Source organism: Marmota monax, unplaced genomic scaffold (assembly GCF_021218885.2).
Source record: "Marmota monax isolate L192 unplaced genomic scaffold, Marmota_monax_Labrador192_F-V1.1 WCK01_AAM20220418_F8-fsc00249, whole genome shotgun sequence".
Lineage (NCBI taxonomy): Eukaryota > Metazoa > Chordata > Mammalia > Rodentia > Sciuridae > Marmota > Marmota monax.
This window is the reverse complement of record NW_026694242.1, coordinates 1,410,099-1,422,374: the sequence shown is the minus strand read 5'-3', so window position 1 is coordinate 1,422,374 and position 12,276 is coordinate 1,410,099. Positions and strand designations below refer to the sequence as shown.

The following is a 12,276-nucleotide window of genomic DNA, read 5'->3' as shown; positions in this document are numbered from 1 at the left end:
GAACCAGAACTGACACCTGGCGGGGCGCGACGGCGCACTCCTGTCACTCCCAGGGGCTCCGGAGGCTGAGGGAGGAGGATCGCAAGATGGAGGCCAGCCTCAGCAATTGAGCAAGGCTGTAAAGTAGCCTAGTGAGGCCCTGTTTCAAATTTTTTAAAAATATTAATCATAAAAGTAAGGATTGGGGATGTAGTTCCGTGGGAAGTGTCCTTGGGTTGATGGATCTTGCTTTTTCTTTTTCTTTTTTTGGTCCCAGGGATTGATCCCAGGGGCGCTAACCACTGAGCCTCATCCCCAGTCCTTTTTAATTTTTTTTTTTTTTAAATTAAGAGACAGGGTCTCGCTGAGTGGCTTAGGGGCCTCAGCAAGTGGCTCCCTTGCACATTCTCTAGGGGAACGAGGTACCAAGAATTTTGCCCCCAGACCCACCCCAAGAGTCCCAGGTCGAGCCTCGGGATCAGAGAGGGATCTCATGCGCTTAAAGAAAAATTGGATTTTGCACTTTGATAGCTACAGAGAAGCCACACGTATGCAGGAGGCTTTATTCTTTATCCAATTAATTGTGAAAACGCGAATTTTGTTCTTTTTAAATTGTATTTATTGATCGGTGGACCCCAGGGGCGCTTAGCCACTGAGCTCCATCCCCATCCCACCCCCTTTTTCCCCGTATTTTCTTTAGAGACAGGGTCTTGCTGAGTTGCTGAGGGCCTCACCAAATCTCTGAAGCTGGCCTCCAACTTGCCATCCTCCTTCCTCAGCCTCCTCCGGGATTCCAGGCATTCTCCACCTCACCGGTGAGTACTTCCCACTGAGCCACATCCCCAACCCTTTATTATTATTATATTTATTTATTTATTTATTTATTTTGAGGCAGAGCCTCCCTAGGCTGCTTACAGCCTCACTCAATTGCTGAGGCTGGCCTCCAACTTGCAATCCTCCTGCCTCAGCCTCCCGAGCTGCTGGGATTCCGGGCATGAGCCATGGTGCCCCGGGCTTGTTCCATTCCCATCTCTATTCTCTGACCTGCAGAGAGGGAAGCCGTGAAGACCCCCAATTCGCATGGTCCAGACCCCCACAGTCACTGACTCTGTCTCCCCACCCCACTTGCAGGGCGTCTGCAGGCTTCGGAGAGCCATTCCCCATGGACCTGGGCGACGGCACATCTAAAGAGAAGACCGTGGACTCCACAAGGCCCGTGGTGGACGCCCACATCGCTTCAGGAGTCCTAGCCCCCTGGATGACCAGGACCTCTGCGGATGGCCACTGCGGGGTCCCAGATCCCTGGATGACCAGGACCTCTGCGGATGGCCACTGCGGGGTCCCAGATCCCTGGATGACCAGGACCTCTGCGGATGGCCACTGCGGGGTCCCAGATCCCTGGATGACCAGGACCTCTGCGGATGGCCACTATGGGGTCCTAGACCCTTGGATGACCAGGGCCTCTGCGCATGGCCACTGTGGGGTCCCCTGGATGACCAGGACCTCTGCGCATGGCCACTGCGGGGTCCCAGATCCCTGGATGACCAGGACCTCTGCGGATGGCCACTGCGGGGTCCCAGATCCCTGGATGACCAGGGCCTCTGCAGATGGTTACTGTGGGGTCCCCTGGATGACCAGGACCTCTGCGGATGGCCACTGCGGGGTCCCAGACCCCTGGATGACCAGGGCCTCTGCAGATGGTTACTGTAGGGTCCCCTGGATGACCAGGACCTCTGCGGATGGCCACTATGGGGTCCCAGACCCCTGGATGACCAGGGCCTCTGCAGATGGTTACTGTAGGGTCCCCTGGATGACCAGGACCTCTGCGGATGGCCACTGCGGGGTCCCAGACCCCTGGATGACCAGGGCCTCTGCAGATGGTTACTGTGGGGTCCCCTGGATGACCAGGACCTCTGTGGATGGCCACTGCGGGGTCCCAGACCCCTGGATGACCAGGGCCTCTGCCCCTGGCCACTATATTGGCCCTCTAGTTATGTACCCAGGCTTCTCAGGGTCGTTCTGTGGGGTGCCCTCCTTCATGGCCTACCCCCTGCCAACCCACGGAGGCCCCTGGGCTCACACGTGGGTGCCCTGGGGTGCTTCTCTGGGCACGGGGTACCCATATCCAGGGCCTTCGGTTTGGCCTTGGGGCGCCCCCGGCTTGGACCCCTGGCTGGGAAGCCGGGCCCCTGTCCCCGCCCCCTCCTGGGAGTATCCTCAGGCCCCGCCCCCTTACTGCTTAGCCCCGCCCACTCGGGCCAGAGCGTGCACCTGGGGTCCCCCACCAGGGTTCGAGAACCCAGCCACCTGGCCCCCCAGCGCTGTCGGGATCAGAGGCCACGTCAGAGGGGCTGCCCATCCGCAGAGCCGCAGAGAGGTCTCACCCCCGTGGGCCTCCGGCCTCCACAGCACTTGGCCACCCGGGTCACCGCCCAGCCCTGACCTGTGCCCTCTGCCCCCTTCCCCGGTGGAAGACCCTCAGCCCAGACCCCAGGACCCCCTCGATCCCCATAGGCCCCCCTGTAAGGCCCGACGCCGCCTCTTTGGCGCTGTGGAGTGGAATCCCATGAACTCCCGGCTCTGCTTAAAGTTTGGTGTTTGATCTCAAACTTTTAATTTTTTTTTTGGGGGGGGGTGGTGGCAAGGATTCCCCCACACACACTTTTTAAAAAAATTTTAACTAGAGACAGGGTTTATCTAGAGACCAAGTTGTATAGCACCTTGCTAAGTGGCTGAGGTTGGCCTCCAACTCATGAGCCTCCGGCGTCAGCCTCCCCAGCTGCTGGGATGACAGGCTCTACCCTGATTTTGGATCTGGTGGTGGGAAAAAAATCATTATCCCCAAACCCTCTATGGAGAGTTCTCTTTAATCTCCTTCTTCTCCCTTTAATGATGCACACACGGGATGTACAGATTTTTTGTAAAAGTGTGTGTGCCAGCAATGTGTGTGGGTTTCTTCTTTTTTTAAAGCGTAAAATAAACAATGTGCAATCGATGGTATTCTTTCTTACTTATCACTTTAGTATATTTTTGAGATCTAGACTTGCCCGTGTTTGTGTGTGTTGAGAGTATATTTCATTCACGTTTTCAAAATTTATTAGCATAAGACTTTTGATACTGAGCAGTTTTTGTGATCTGCCATATCTCACTTTTCTTCCCTAATAAAAATATTACTCTATTTTACTTGTATCTTTAAAAAAAAATTTTGATTGCAGAATGCATTTAGGCACTTTCACATATCATGCATAAATGGGGTGTAATTTCTCATTTTTTTTTCTGATTGTGCATGTTGTAGAATCACTTCGGTCCTGCAGTCATATATGTACAGAAGCTAATGACGTCTGTTTTATTCTATTATCCATCCTATCCCATGTCCCCTCCCCTCCCCTCCCTTCAGTCCCCGACACCTAATCTAATTCTATTCTTGCCTAGTGGGTCACCCCACCCTTATTGTGAATTCTCATCTGCATATCAGAGAAATATTTGGCCTTTGTTTTTTTTTGGGGGGGGGATTGGCTTATTTCACTTAGCATGATCCTCTCCAGTTCCACCTATTTACAGGCAAATGCCATCATTTCATTCTTTAGGGCTGAGTAATACTCCACTTATACAGACCACATTTTCTTAATCCACTCCTCTGTTGAAGGGCACCGAGGTGGGTCCCAGAGCTTAGCTTTTTTAAATCGAGCTGTTGTGGCCATCCGTGTGGCTGTGTCACTGTCGTGTGCTGATTTTTAAGTCCTTAACCACCCCTGGGTTCAGTCCCCAGTATCACAGGGGTACAATGTTCTTCAGATACAAACATCTTGGTGACTTTCTCTTTACTTTTTTTTGGAGGGGGTGGGCAATACCAGGGATTGAACCCAGGGGTGCTCAGCATCGATCCCAGAGCTGAGCCTTGCTCCTCCTCCAACTCTTCACCCCCACTCCAATTGCTCCCTGCGCCACCAACCGAGCATGCGCAGAGCCACCCCGCGCTTCCTGCGCCCTGCGCAGACTTTGAAGTCCAGCTGCAGACCAGCAGGAAGCTTCATGGTGAACCGGTCTCAGGTCCTTAGTATGAGCAGTCTGCACTAACCCAGGGGTGCCCCGGGCAGGTCCTGCGCTCCAAAGACACATGTTACCTCTCCCAGCAGAGAGGGAACCAGGGGGTTAATCAAGAGGTAATGCTAATTTTTTTTAATTGCAACTGCATCACTGAAGGTACCTGGTCCCATCTGGAGAATGTCTTTGAGACTCTGGTTTAAACTCGTTGGCGCCCATGGGGGGCATGGGGAGATGGAGAACCACTTTCTTAATTTGGTGGGTGGGGGGACTGGGGACTGAACCCAGGGGTGCTTCACCCCTGAGCCCCATTCCCCAGCCCTATTTTGTATTTTATTTAGAGACAGGGTCTCGCTGAGTGACTTAGCGCGCTTTGGCTGAGGCTGGCCTCCAACTTGCGATCCTCCTGCCTCAGCCTCCCAAGCTGCTGGGGGTGACAGGCGTGGGCCACCGCACCCTGCGAGAAATGAGTTTTTAAAGGGCCAATGGGAAGCCTTTGTTGATCTGTGGACTCTCGCCGGGGAGACACATCCCTGCTAGGCGAGGCTGACTATGGTGGAGGCTTCTCTGGCTTTGACCTCTAAGCTGTCCTGTATCCTGCCCTTGGCGAGAAGATGGAGTTTACCCGATGGTGGCTGGGACGATGTTGGAAAGTCAGGCGTGCGCCCCAGAAAGCCTCTACACGGGACACACCTCCCGAGAGACTTCATCTAACTTCCAGACTGAGTGGAGGCTGTTTCTGGAGGCTGTATTGCTGGAGGCTATTTATCTGCTACATTTCAGCCTGCAGGGCGGAGGCTGACCGGTCCCAAGACACCAAACCAGGCTCCACCTACTCGGTGCCAAAGCAGCACGATGCAGGTGGCCGTGGGGCAGGTCAGACTGTGGAAGCCGGGGAGTGGGGGGACTTGGAGATCTCCAGTGTCCAACACGGGCCTCTCTGGTCTCTGCCGCTGTGGAGGGTGCCCTGAGCACCCAGGGGGGCCCCAGGCCAGCCCGTCATTTCAAGTCATGACATTTTCATGGGATCTGACCCCCACATGGATTCTTTCTCTTCTCATGGTGCCTCAGTCTGTGCTCAGCAAGTTCCTGGGAATCACTTTTTTAATTCCATTTTTTTTTTTATTTTGGCACCAAGGGTAGAATTCAGGGTCACTCGACCCCTGAGCCCCGTCCCCAGCCTTATTTGTGCATTTTTAATCTAGAGACAGGGTCTCTCTCTGAGTTGCTGAGGGCCTTGATAAGTGGCTGAGGCTGGCCTCCCACTTGCGATCCTCCTGCCTCAGCCTCCTGAGCCGCTGGGGATGACATGCCTGCCTTCTTGGAGAAGTGTGTTCAAGATTTCTTCCAAGATGACGGTAGATTTTTTTTTTTTTTTTGATGAACATATTTGGAAGCCGAGTGTGGATTCATTGAATCGATGGCCTAACGCTGGGAGATGGGTGCAGAAAAAAACCATACGGTAAAGCCTTGGAGGGAAAATGCAAGGAGAGTTTATTGATTAACAAGGAAAAATTGCTCATGATATATCATGAGATGGGAAAAGTCAAGACACCGTGGCGCTGAGACAAGTTGATCGCTTTTTTATTTTATTTTTGGTGGGATTAAGAAATATTATTCATGCACAAGAAAAAGGTCCCCAAAGATGCCATAGGTTATCTGGGAGACAGAGAATCATGGGTCATCTGTGATTTTCTTGCTTGGACCCATATGCATTTTCTAGTTTTGACCATGAAGATCTGGTAGGTGGGTGATTGAAAAGATCAAATAAATTGTCTGATAAGGATCCTGTTATTCAAAATAAGAATGTTACGGTTGGCTGTGAGTGTCCCCAGAACCCCCGTGGGAGGTGACACAGGAAGGTCCAGAGGAGGAGTGAGGGGTGTGAGGGCTGAACCCCAGCACTGAATGGCTCCCTGGGGTCCCCTGGTGTCCCTTGGAGGCAGGTGGGGTGTGGGAAAGGAGGTGGCCCTGGGGCCGTGGCTTGGGGTCTCTCTTTGTCCCTGGAGAGTGGATTCCCTGCTCCCTGGTCCCCATGGAAGCTGCTCCCTCCCCACACTCTTCCTCCATGATGTCCTGCCTCCCCTCAGCCCAGGAGTGGGGCCGCCATCTGTGGCCCTACATGTACCTAGGGTAATGATGTCCTTCTCATTCCACCATCTTTCCTGCCCCCATGCCCCCTCCCACCACCTCCCTCCCTCCCCTTTGTCCAATCAAAGTTCCTCCATCACCCTCCCCAACTATGGATCAGCGTCCCCATATCAGAAAGGACACTCAGCCTTTGGTTTTTTGGGGACTGGCTTATTTCACTCAGCGTGATCGTCTCCAGCTCCATCCATTTACCAGCAAATGCCATCAATTCATCCTTCTTTAAGGCTGAGTAATATTCCACTGCGTACATGTTCCACAGTTTCTTTATCCATCCGCCTATTGACGGGCACCTAGGTTGCTTCCACGGTTTAGCTATTGTGAATGTCGGGTCTTTTGGTCACAGCCAGGAAAAAGCTGAATCCAAGAATGGATCTGAAGAATGGCCAATCGAACGGCCTGAGGACTTCGTTTGATGAATGATCACTCGCTCCATATAAAGATACAGAGAACAAAGATCTGGACCCACCGATGCATGAAGAACTGGGCAAAGCCAAGTTATGTATGTGCTCTGTCCTGCAATTTGGGGGAAAGGGATTGAAAGATGTAAACAGGAAAACAAAACAAAAAATTAGATTTGAATTTTTTAAAAATTAAAAATTGGATTACGGAAGATTGGTCTTCCATCGTAAATATGGAATAAGTAAAGTAATTAGAAAAAAAAAAACACCTTGGCCTGGCACAGGGGCCCACGCCTGTCATCCCAGAGGCTTGGGAGGCTGAGGCAGGAGGATCAAAAAGTCAGAGGCCAGCCTCCGTCATTTAGCAAGGCTGTAAAGCAACTTAGCCAGACCCTGTCTCTAAATAAAATAAATAAATAAATAAAAAAGGGCTCAGGATGTGGCTTCAAGGGTTCAGCACCCCTGGGGGTTGAATCCCTGGTGCAAAAATAAATATTTGAAAATAAAAACAGGACACATTATGGGAGTAAGAACAAGTTATTTGCACAGGTGACTCCGATCCTCCCTTTCAGTTCTGAAAGGTCTCCGTGGGTTTTCAGTCTTCCTCTGAACCACTGAGAAATGGTTGGAGCAGCTGAAAATATTCTAGGAAAAATCCCTCTGTGCCACCGGTTCAAATCCCACGAGTCCCTGACTTACTGGGGGGCGGACCACGTCCCAAGTCACCCTTGGGCTTCCTTCCTCTGTTTTTTGGCCGAGAGATGCTGTCACAAACTACCCTAAGCGGGTGGCTTATCAACCAGAGGAGTTTATTTCTCCCAGTTCTGGAGGCTGGGAGGTTCAAGGTCAAGGGTTGGTAGCCTGGGGCTGGTGAGGCCCTTCTGGCTCATAGATGGTGCCCCTCAGTGTCCTTGCAGGGTGGTAAGGCCAAGGCAGCTCCCTGGGGTCTCTCTAAAAGGGCACTAACTCTTCCGCTGTCACCCCACCACCTCTCACAGGCTCCGCCCCCCCCCCCAAGCAATCAGACTGGTGACTGGTTTTCACCCTGGGAATTTTGGGGAGACCCCCACTCATACCAGAGCAGCCTCTTGCTGCCTAAGAGTCACCCCTAGGATTAGTTTCTTTTTTGCTTTCTGTTTTGTTTTTTGGGGGTACCAGGGATTAAACTCGGGGGCCCTCGACACCTGAGCCCAGTCCCCAGCCCTATTTTGTATTTTATTTAGAGACAGGGTCTCCCTGAGTTTTGCTCAGGGCCTCGATGTTGCTGAGGCTGGCCTCCACCTTGCGATCCTCCTGCCTCAGCCTCCCAAGCCTGGATGACAGTCCTGTGCCACCCACCGTGCCCGGGCTGGTTAGGTTTATTTCTAGGTATATCACAGTTTGGGTTGCTACTGTGAATGGAATTTAAATTTTTATTCAATTTCTGGTTGGTTATTATTGGTCTGTGGGTATGTTATTAATTTTTGGACTTGGATCTGATACCTCATTAGGGTTCAGCATGTGTGCAGGAAATCATCCTCCAGTGTGTGAACTTAATTATCAGTTGTAATAACCCTATGAGGTACGGACTACTCTTATCTCTAATTTATATCTGTGCAAAAGGGGCCATAGAAAAGTCATTTACTTCTTAGACTCTCAGATTTTTCTAGATAAATGATTTTATTCCCTGTAAGTAATGATTCTTTTTTTTCCCGTTCTTTTCTAGAATATATATTATATATATTTTTTTGTATTCGGGGTAGAACCTGGGGGTCCTCTACCACGGAGATACCCTCTCTAGTCCTTTTAATTTTTTTTTAATTTTAAGGCAGAGACTTGCTATGTTCCTGAGGGTTTCGCCAAGTTGCTGAGGCTGGCCTCGAACTTGCGATCCTCCCGCCTCAGCCTCCTTTAGCTGCTGGGACAGCCAACTGTGCTGGTGCATATGGGTATGGTGCATATCGGTCCAGGAGAGTCGGAGGCCAGCCTCCACAAGTTAGTGAGACCCTGTCCCCAAACACAAAGGGGGGCTCAGGGGTAGAGTATTTTCCCAGTATGTGCAAGACCCAGGGTTCCATCCCCAGTACCATAACAAACCCCCCCACACACAGAGCTATGGAGAAGTACCAAGCACAGCACTTACTCTTGTCTACATTCCTATGTTATTGGGGATTCCTCTGACATTTTTTCCCTGGTAAGATGTTTATTGCAGATTTCTGGTTAAAAAAACAACAACAACAAATAAACCAAACTTACCATCCATACCTGGCCCGCTGTGGAGGTGGACTATGGATTATTTCTGAATTCCATCAACTTTCTTTTCAGCCTCTGAGCACCTATTTTCTTCTCCTTCAGTCTTGAACAGAGTGAGTGGCATTGAGGACTTTCCGACGCTAAAGGGTCCTTACGTTCCTGAGCTAAACTTCTTGGCGTTGCCAGTCATCATGTCCAAGGCCACAGGAGGCACCAGTTGACCCTCTCCCTTTAGCTAGGAAAAGAATAACTTAAGGTGGGAAGTGTGGCTCACACCGGTCATCCCCGTTATTCAGGAGGCTGAGGCAGGAGGATCGCAAGTTGGAGGCCGGCCTCAGCCCACGATTAACGAGGCCAGAAGCAACTCCCTGGTCCCTCCCCCCCATTAATTAATTAACTAAAGGAACAAATGATCATTCGATGCTACTGGACCACAAGTTTTTCGTATAGTCAATTTGTGGATATTTAACATTTCTTTGGATTTCTTTTTAAAATCAAGTGTGATTTAGTTTCTGGCCACGTGGAATTGGGGGAGGGGACCTTTTCATTATGAAGTCATCGTGTATGACCTCATGATGATCAAAGCACTTGTGCTGGTGACCCTGCAACAAGGTGGGGCTTCTCAGGTGGCCTGTAAATGGCCCTGGACCTTTGTCTTTTTTTGCTCTATTCAGGCCTTCAACGGATGAGACTGGGCCCACCCATTTATAGAGGACCATGAGCTACACTCAGCCTTCGGCCTCCAATGCTCTCTCATCTAAAGACACCCCTCACAAGAACACCCAAAATCATATTGGCCAAATATCTGGGCAGCCCATAGTCCCATCAAGTTGTCTGATCCCACTGGGTGCTTACTGCCGAGACCCGACCCCAGGCCTTTTAATTTTTTTATTTTATTTTATTTAGAGACAGGGTCTCACTGAGTTGCTTAGGGCCTTGCTAAATTGCTGAGGCTGACCTCCCACCTTGCAATCCTCCTGCTACAGCCTCCCAAGATGCTGGGATGACAGGCTTGTGCCACCGCACCCTGTGACAAAGCCAAATTAAAGGGAATGTTAACAGTCACTTAAAGGAACAGCCGTCCTCCCCACCCACTGTCAAGCCCCGCTCCCCTGCCAAGGACAGGTGTTTATTCCTAAAAGTACTTGCCTAGTGGCCAAGGAACAGATGAGAGGGGAAATCATGTGACACAGCGGCGGGGAGGATCTCTGAATCTAACCACCAAAGTAAAAATCGCCAGGAAACATGGATGAATTTATTTACATCAAAATCAAGGCATCCTTCTCCCCCAAAGACATTTGAGACAAAGTTAATAAACAGGTAATAAATTAAAAAGTTAAAAAGAAGAAAATAAATTCAGAAGAAAGGTTTTAAAAAAGGAAAGGGTGCTACTTGCTGTTGTAGTATTTGTGTCAGTCAGTTTTCCGTTACTATGACAAAATGCCTGAGAAAATAAACTTAATGGAAGAAAAATTTAAAAAAAAGAGAGAGGAACGCTGCTTTTAGCTGGGATGGGAACAGGAAACAGGGTTGAGAGGACATGGCTATTTTTCTTTGTTGTTCTTTCTCTCCCTTGGTGCCTATCTCATTTAATCTCTGGGCACAGGTCTTTAAGTCATATAAACTTTAAAACTTTTATTTTTGCTCCAATCCAAAAGCAAACCACACTGAGTATCTCAGCAGAACTGTAGGACATGCATTTATTAATTTGGAGACAATTAATTCACAATATCAGGATTTCCCAGTTGGGCTCCGATTCCCCGGCAGCCTCTTCCTAAGTGGGTGGATTTTCGCCCCAGGTCTCACTATGGAGCCCTGACCTCACACCGCTCCACAGCTGCCAGAGCTCCTCTTGGGAGCCAAAGCAGCTCAATCCCAGTCCACAGGAGGTGGCCCCACTCCTGGGCCGAGGGGAGGCAGGACATCATGGAGGAAGAGTGTGGGGAGGGAGCAGTTCCCATGGGGACCAGGGAGCAAAGACTCCACTCTCCAGGGACAAAGAGAGACCCCAAGCCACGGCCCCAGGGCCACCTCCTCCCCTACACCCCACCTGCCTCCAGGGGCCACCAGGGGACCCCAGGGAGCCATTCCCTGCCGGGGTTCAGGCCTCACACCCCTCACTCCTCCTCTGGACCTTCCTGTGTCACCTCCCACGGGGGCTCTGGGGACACCTCCCATCTAAACCACAACACCATACACCTGGCCCTCAGGGGTCCTTCTGTCCCTCTCCTGCTCTGACCAGTCCTCTTCCTGTTGACTGAATTTTCTCCAATCTGGACCCTAGACTCCCCTATTACTCTTGGTACCCTGATCATGTTTAAGAAATGCAAAAATCGGTGACCCCTCGGGCTCAGTACTTTCCACTGCACTTAATATTTTTTTAACTTTTATTTATTTATTGGTGGTGGGGGTACCAGGGATGGAACTCAGGGGCCGTCGACCCCTGAGCCCCCTCCCCAGCCCTATTTTGTATTTTATTTAGAGACAGGGTCTCCCTGAGTTGCTTAGTGCTTTGCTTTTGCCGAGGCTGGCCTCCAACTTGCGATCCTCCTGCCTCAGCCTCCCGAGCCGCTGGGATGATGGGCGTGGGCCCCCGTCCCTGGTGTACCCCCCTTTTCTCAGTGGGGTTTGAACAGCCCATTTTCAGCCCCCTTGTTAGCTACAGAGTGTTCTCCCTGCTCTGTGACCGAAGGCTTGCCCAGGGTTCCCCTTCCAATCCAACCCTGGTAGGCAGGACTCACCAGCCTGGGTTCCCCGCCAGGCAGGGAGTTCAGGGGCTGGGGGGACAGTGTGGACCCCAGACCCATCCACAGAGTGCCACAGGCCAACTTCTGCTACAGAGACACCTCCCCACAGGGACCAATTCAAAAGCCTCTATACCCCCAGAAATTGCTCCCCTCTCCCGCCAGTGAACAATTCATCTTGGATGGACGCGGAGGCAGAATCGCTGGGGAGAACCAACATCTCACATTTGAGAGCAATTTGGAAATTGTTCTCCCCAAAGGTTACTGCCAACTGAGTCCCCACCCCCAGCCACGCAGGTGAATGCCGTTTTTTTCTCTCGGCCTCGGATCCCCACCTGCTCACCTCTTTAATCTGCCACTCAGACGGATGAAAAGGAAGCTCACATTCTGATTGTTTTTTTTTTAAATAGAAAGTTTCTCTAATTAGGCTGGAAGTTCGCATTTTTTTCACATACCCCATTCCCAGCCCTATTCTGTATTTTATTTAGAGACAGGGTCTCACGGAGTTGCTTAGGGACTCACTAAGTGGCTGAGGCTGGCCTCCAACTTGTGAGCCTCCTGCCTCAGCCTCCTGAGCTGAGGGGACGACAGGTGTGGTCTTTATCCATAACCTTCTCTCCTTCCATTTTTTTAAAAATCCCTGGTCCCTGCCTCCTCTGCCATCCTCCTAGCAAGGATCTGGTCCTTGCTCCTCCTTCTCTTCCTCTTTCTCTTGCCACTGTGATGAC

General features: G+C 50.9%; 1 protein-coding gene across 1 annotated transcript in view; it reads right to left on the bottom strand.

The window, feature by feature from the left end:
• LOC124108514 (basic proline-rich protein-like) overlaps nt 1-12,276 on the bottom strand; it is a 51,762-nt gene that overhangs the window by 37,990 nt on the left and 1,496 nt on the right. The gene's annotated exons all lie outside the window — the stretch shown is intronic.